Genomic DNA, 6,699 nt, shown 5'->3' with positions numbered 1-6,699 from the left:
GTCGATATGTACAACAAAATCCCTTCCAGCTCTACGAAATGCACTCCAGCATACCTGATGAGAGCTCGTCCCGGCCGGCTACCAGTGGATCTGGAAATGGGCTTGGAAGCTTCAGAAGCACTCCTGTCGACAGCTGAATGGGACACTCGGCGGAGGACACAGTACCGACAGGTCCAGGAGTATGTTGAAAAGAACTTGTGCCGGAGTCGGGGACAACAGGAGCAGTGCTTCAACAAGAAGGCGCCTGCCGGTTCCTTCCAACCTGGGGATGTAGTGCTGAAGCGGAAAAGAAGGGCCCACAAGCTGGATGATCAATGGGAAAAAACCCCGTATGTAGTCCAGCCCACAGGATGGGAGAATGGGAAGGCCTACCAGATCAGCCGTGACCAGGGGGGGACTTTGGCCACGGTTTCCCGAGACCACCTGAAGAAGTGCCCACCAGCATTGAGAGTAGCGGATGAGGCTCCAGTTCCCAGTCCAGTGGAGAAGGAAAAAGAGGTAATCCACACCATGATGGGTGATTTTCCAGCAGACTGGCCTACACAGAACGGTGCGGTGATCCTTCCAGTGATACTGTTCCCACAACCCGTGGATGAAGAAATGATGGAAACGGTTAACCGCGAGCCAGTGCCCAGGGATGTACCTGTACCCAGCTCCCCTACGCCTCCGCCTGCCCCACATGATAGCAGGGAGGAGGAACTGACTGTTCCCTCTGCCCCACTGCCTGTCACCACTGACACCGGACCCCGAAGGTCCACTCGCCCCAACCTAGGTAGACCCCCACTTAGGTACAGGGAAACTACTCTTTAAAAGGGGGGGGCTTTATGTGTTGAGTGTACCAGTTTGAAAGTTTTAAATGATAAGTAAAGATGATCAACCAAAGAAGTTTACCTGATTGAACCGTGATTAAACCGGCCGTTGCCGGCAACTGTTGTCCCCGTAGGGACTGTGCAACCATTGCGTAAGGAACTGCTTACGGACAAGCCCGAGAACTTGCAGGGCAACCACAAACTTAGTGCAATGTAAATAAAAATGTTTGTTGGCTTGACACCGTTACCGCCTCCGGAGAGGCTGATTTGGGAGGATGGGCCTGGAGGAAAGGGATGGCCTAGGCCCGCCACTACCGTAACCGGTGGCGATCCTCCGGGGGTTCAGGGGTCCCCTTGGACGTGGGCCCCCTGAAAGAGACAGAACCCGCTCGGGCAACTTGGTGCTGGACTGGGGTCAAGGGGTGCTGCCCGCTTCTTAGGGGCAGCATCAGGGCCAGGTTGTTTGGGTGGGAGAAGAGCGGAAGCTGTACCGTTGTAAAATGTTTATGATGCTTTTACATGTTTTACCGTTTTATTCTTTTTCAGTTGTGAAAATAAAACCGGTGATGGACGGGCAGCCCGCGGACGGTCTGCATTTTACTATAGGGGAATGTGGCGCCCTGGACAAGCCAGGTCGTCACAGGTACTACACCAACACACTCTACACTCCGGCTAGGCACACCGAAGCTAAACACAAATCCTAGTTGCCTTCCTCCAGGGGCTGATGTCCACACCAGGGGGTGGGCCAGGCGGTTGATCCCACCCACCGAGGAGTTCACAGTCCTGGAGGCGGGAAAAGGAGTCAGATTAGAGATCAGTTTTGGAGTTAGAGAAGTGAAGAGGAGAGGAGACTGACCGTGTCCGGGTGTGTGGCCCGGGCACTCAGCAAGGTTGGCAGACGGTGGTGACCTTCTGCAGGAGAGGCTGATTGGAGTGAACCGTACGGACCGGGGATGGGCGGTGGCCCGCCGGTACCAGATCGGGGAGTGAAGAGAAGCCAGCACCATCCGGCAGGGCCTACGGACCCCAACCGGGCTAGGAGTCGCCGTAAAACCGGTCAAATCCGTTAGCGACAGGAACCTCCAGGGTTTCCCAGCAGTCAAGACCCGATTGAAGGCAACAGCTCACACCGTAGAGGGAAGCACAGTCACCGCCAAGGCTACAGTTCCCAGGGCCAGAGCCTGCGGGCAAAAGGGGCTCCCTCAGCATCCATCCAAGCTGGGGAGCGGGTTACCGGTGGGAAGCCCGCTAGATTTTGGGGGAATAAAAGGGGTCCAACACCACATCCCCACAGGTGCACACCCACCCATCAAAGAGAGCTATAAGCCAATACCACCTTCACATTGCCAGTGTACCAAGGACATGTTGAGCAACATGAAGGCGGCTGGGGTTATCCGTGACAGTTGTAGCCTTTGGGCAGCTCTGTTGATCCTGTTAAAAAAGAAGGACGGCACCACTCCCCGTATTGAGGAATCGCTAGCTGCATTGAGAACTGCAAATTATTTTTCTACCCTTGATCTCACTAGTCACTATTGGCAAGTGTCCGTTGCTGAGGCAGACCGGGAGAAGACCGCCTTCGCCACCCCTATGGGTCTCTGCGAGTTCAAAAGCATGCCCTTCGAGCTGTGCAATGCGCCAGGAACCTTCCAGAGGCTGATGGAATGCTGCTTGGGACAAGATTTTAGGGTGTATAAAAAGGGAGATTAGATCCCGTGATCCCAACGTATTGTTACACCTCTATAAATCACTTGTAAGGCTACATCTGGAATATGGGAACCAGTTTTGGGCTCCACATTTTAATAAGGACATTCAGAAGTTAGAGTCAGTTCAAAGGTGGGCAACTAGACTACTACAAGGAATGGAAGGCCTCCCATATGATGACAAGTTGAAAAAGTTATTAAGTGATTATTGGCTGCAATGGGGCTTTCTGGCTGGTGCCAGCCTCTCTTCTTAGCACACAGGAACCACAATCCCTACACCATGCTTCAATGGATTCTCTCATCCCAGCCCAGTAAAACTACATATTTTACACAGTCATAAGCAGCCAAAAGGGATCTATTCTATTCAATTGCAAATGATCTAGATAAGACTGAGAATAAGATACTGCACGGGACATAGCAGAGTTGGTCAAGTTGAGTGGAGATGAGTTTGCTATTTGGCACAGCTTTTTGCATCAATAAAGCAAGTAAAAGGTGTGAAAGATAAAAAAAAGGGTGAAAGTGTGAAAAGTGAATTGGCCAAATTGAGGTGCATATAAAGTTTTTGCTTTCTTTCAATTCACTAATGGGGCTCATTTGAATCAGGTGAATTGAGTTCTGCTTTTGGAAACTGGGTTAAGAAGGGGTGCACCGGTCCTGGAGGTACTGCAATACCAGGTCAATGCGTGCAGTGGACAGAGCAAGATTTTTTCCATCTCCTTGTTCTAAAAATCCATTTAATATATGGTCCCCAGAGAGGGGACGTATCAGATATTAAACTGATAAGAACAGATTTAATTTTTTTTTTTTCTGTTTATCAGTAGGACTTCAAAATAACAAAGGTGATCGCCTCCCGTTGCCTGGGAACCGTCCAGGCACAAGAGGGCTATGTGTCACCAGAAGGCGCACACACTTCCTCAAGGCCGGCAGACCTTGAGGCACCTTCCAGTACCGACCAAGGTAGCGTCCTCCGAAACTACACTTGATCTTAGCCAAAAGGCCGAGAAGCTATAACCCGAATTGGTTACGGCCTTGAGTGGCACCCTGGCCTATACCGGACACATCTTAGGGAGAGGGAGACAAACCCACGCCTACAGAAGACATTTTGTCACCCAAGCCAACCCTTGAAAAGGCTGTTTTGCAGAGCAAAAACAAGAAGAATGGTGCTTTTTGCAGCCGCCGCCCACTGCAATGAATCTGAATAACTCCTCCTTTTGGACACAAGCACCTCCCCTCCCCCTTGCAGTCTTTCCAATTCATGATACAAAAAGACGGACGGACAGGACAGGACAGGACAGGCTGCCTGACTTTCCGTCACTGCCACCCTTTGCCATCCTTGCCCGTAGAAAGCCCTTTCATCATCCCCAAACCCTAATCTTTTCCCTTCCCTTCCCAGATGCGTCTCACTCCCTTTCATTAGGAAGTGAGCGCAGCCTTTTCTCCGTTCTGCACATGCGCGACGTTAAACACAAATGCGCAGGCGTGCGTTCCATTACCCTCACTGCATTCCACTCCCATACAGGAAGTGGGCGCAGTTATTACTACGGTCGCACATAAAAGAACCCACGGCCACCACTGCACATAGCTGACTCCACCACAGGACACCCACTTCTACACCAACGCAGGTAAGACAGGATCGGCACCTCTATGCTCCCGTTACAATCAGGCTCAGTCACCATGTGATAACGCTCTCAACTCTTTAGTTGCAGGCTCCCCTTGCTTCACCTCCACTGGCTGTGCTGCCATTTCCTCTCCCACCTGGAAGGTATACTTTATTCCACTATTTTCCTGTTTCTCTCTTCCCCCTTTTCCCATAACCTACTTTTATCTGCATTTGTGGGGTATCTATATGCTATTTACATCATAGTTTTATTCATTAATATGGAAGGGAAGAGTGCCCATGAGAGTGTTGAACTGCGGAGAGCAAGAGATTAAGCTGCTCCGATTTGCCACCATTGATAAGCTGTTCTCAGTAGATACACATGCTATCCAAACAGCAGCATCCACCATTGCTTCAGCCCACCCATTCAGTGACAGCTCACCAAGTCAGCCAGAGGAGTGGTGTAAGGAATTACACGTAGGCACTGACTCCACACCTTCACATCACAAGAAGGGGGTCTACAGGCTAGTGCAAGAATACGAGCAAGTCTTCAGCAAACATCCGCTAGACTTTTGAAGAATAAAAGGGGTCAAACACTACATCCCCACAAGTGCACACCCACCCATCAAAGAGAGATATAAGCCAAAACTACCTGCACATTACCAGTGTACCAAGGACATGTTGAGCAACATGAAGGAGGCTGGGGTTATCCGTGACAGTTGTAGCCTCTGGGCAGCTCCGTTGGTCCTGTTAAAGAAGAAGGACAGCACCACTCCCCTGTATTGAGGAATAGCTAGCTGCATTGAGAACTGCAAATTATTTTTCTACCCTTGATCTCACTAGTCGCTATTGGCAAGTGTCCGTTGCTGAGGCAGACCGGGAGAAGACCGCCTTTGCCACCCCGATGGGTCTCTGCGAGTTCAAAAGCATGCCCTTCGAGCTGTGCAATTTGCCAGGAACCTTCCAGAGGCTGATGGAATGCTGCTTGGGACACCGAAACTTTGAAACGGTACTGCTATACCTTTATGATGTTATTGTTTATTCTAAAGCAAACAAGATTTTAGGGTGTATAAAAAGGGAGATTAGATCCGGTGATCCCAACGTATTGTTACCCCTCTATAAATCACTTGTAAGGCCACATCTGGAATATGGGGTAAAGTCCTGAGCAGGTTGATAACCATTGGTTTGAGCATGGTAGGGTGTAGTGCGCATCTTCCTGCATCGGTAAAAGCTGCAGAAGTCCTTGAAGATTTCCGCTTCAAAGGCTGTGCCTTGATCTGTGAGGACTCTCTCTGAGTAGCCATGAGGTCTGCATAAGTGTGCTTGGAAGACCTTCGCTGCAGTATGGGCCATTAGATCTTTGACTTGTACCACAACCATAAATCTCGAGTAGTTGTCTACCATCGTAAGTGCATACGTGAGCTCGCCTCGATATTCTGCAACAAAACTCCCTTTTTCGATTTCAGTTTCAGCAAACACTCCTCTTCCTGTAGAAAATATTTATCATTACCTAAGACAGTCATTCTAATGCATGACAATATTAAGGCAATTTAGTTAAAACTTGTTTTAACTCACCTTTAAGGGGATTGATGTATTTCATGGTCAATCCAGGTTTGTCAGTGATGGCACTGACATAATGTATGGCGTCTTTTTCGGGCGTTATCCTTTGCCTTTTCATTGTGAAAATCCAGTTGCCTATATCAAAGCAAATTCTACTACTTGTAAAGTATGCAGAAAATGAAATGTAGAACATATAACATCAACTGCTTAGGAACGCATCATAGGTTAGTACTTAAAAGGATATTGTCATGTTCTAGTCATAATGCAAGCTGGACATTTTTCATGTTACCCTGTAATCGCCGGCCTGTTCTAATGCTCACAAGCCAAGATATAGGCTCAGCTGCTAAGGCTTCCCTCTGCCTTCTGAATGAAACTTGAATATGTCTGGGTCACTGTGTATATAGCAGGTGCTCAGAAAAAATAAGAGTCAATTCAATAGAAATAGCTCTGGCACACTATAGTGATCAATAACGTAAGAAAAGAACTCTTGGAATGCTGAAAATTCTTTATTTGTGCAAAAGGATAATTCATCCAACGTTTCGACCTTGTTTTTAGGTCTTTATCAAGGATAAAGTTATCTAAGATCATAAAGGGTTACAAAACCATATAAACACGTAATTAGTACATAGTACAACATAACAGTACAATATATTGCTACTTGAGAGTACAATGGGTCAAATGACCATGATGCACATACAAAAAATTTTTCCAAAGCCATAGTGAAAACATTTGTACTGAGGAAAGAAAATTTCCACATGACCTATCTGGAGAAACATTCTGGATCAAACAACCAAAAATAGTCAAGCAGGTAAATACACACCTATATGGATAACAGGATGATATGTGTTCAATTGTATAGCGTCATTGCCATTAAGGTACAAATGGAAAACTTGCAATCCTATATAGTGAAGGAAATGAACACATATCATATCAAAGAACACAGGAACATGGGTGTGAGAAAAACCTCAATGTTTATACTTTGTTCTTTATAATGGTGTGAACATGTATATGTCTCAGTACCTTATGCACGTGA

General features: G+C 47.7%; 1 pseudogene; it reads right to left on the bottom strand.

Annotated features, from left to right (window-relative positions):
* Positions 1–3,147: 3,147 nt before the first annotated feature.
* On the bottom strand, positions 3,148–3,353 carry LOC142272110 (U2 spliceosomal RNA; annotated as a pseudogene).
* Positions 3,354–6,699: the final 3,346 nt, after the last annotated feature.

Source organism: Anomaloglossus baeobatrachus, unplaced genomic scaffold, assembly GCF_048569485.1.
Source record: "Anomaloglossus baeobatrachus isolate aAnoBae1 unplaced genomic scaffold, aAnoBae1.hap1 Scaffold_3446, whole genome shotgun sequence".
In the NCBI taxonomy this organism is placed as follows: domain Eukaryota; kingdom Metazoa; phylum Chordata; class Amphibia; order Anura; family Aromobatidae; genus Anomaloglossus; species Anomaloglossus baeobatrachus.
The sequence above is the reverse complement of the archived record's forward strand: the minus strand, read 5'-3'. Positions and strand labels throughout refer to the sequence as shown.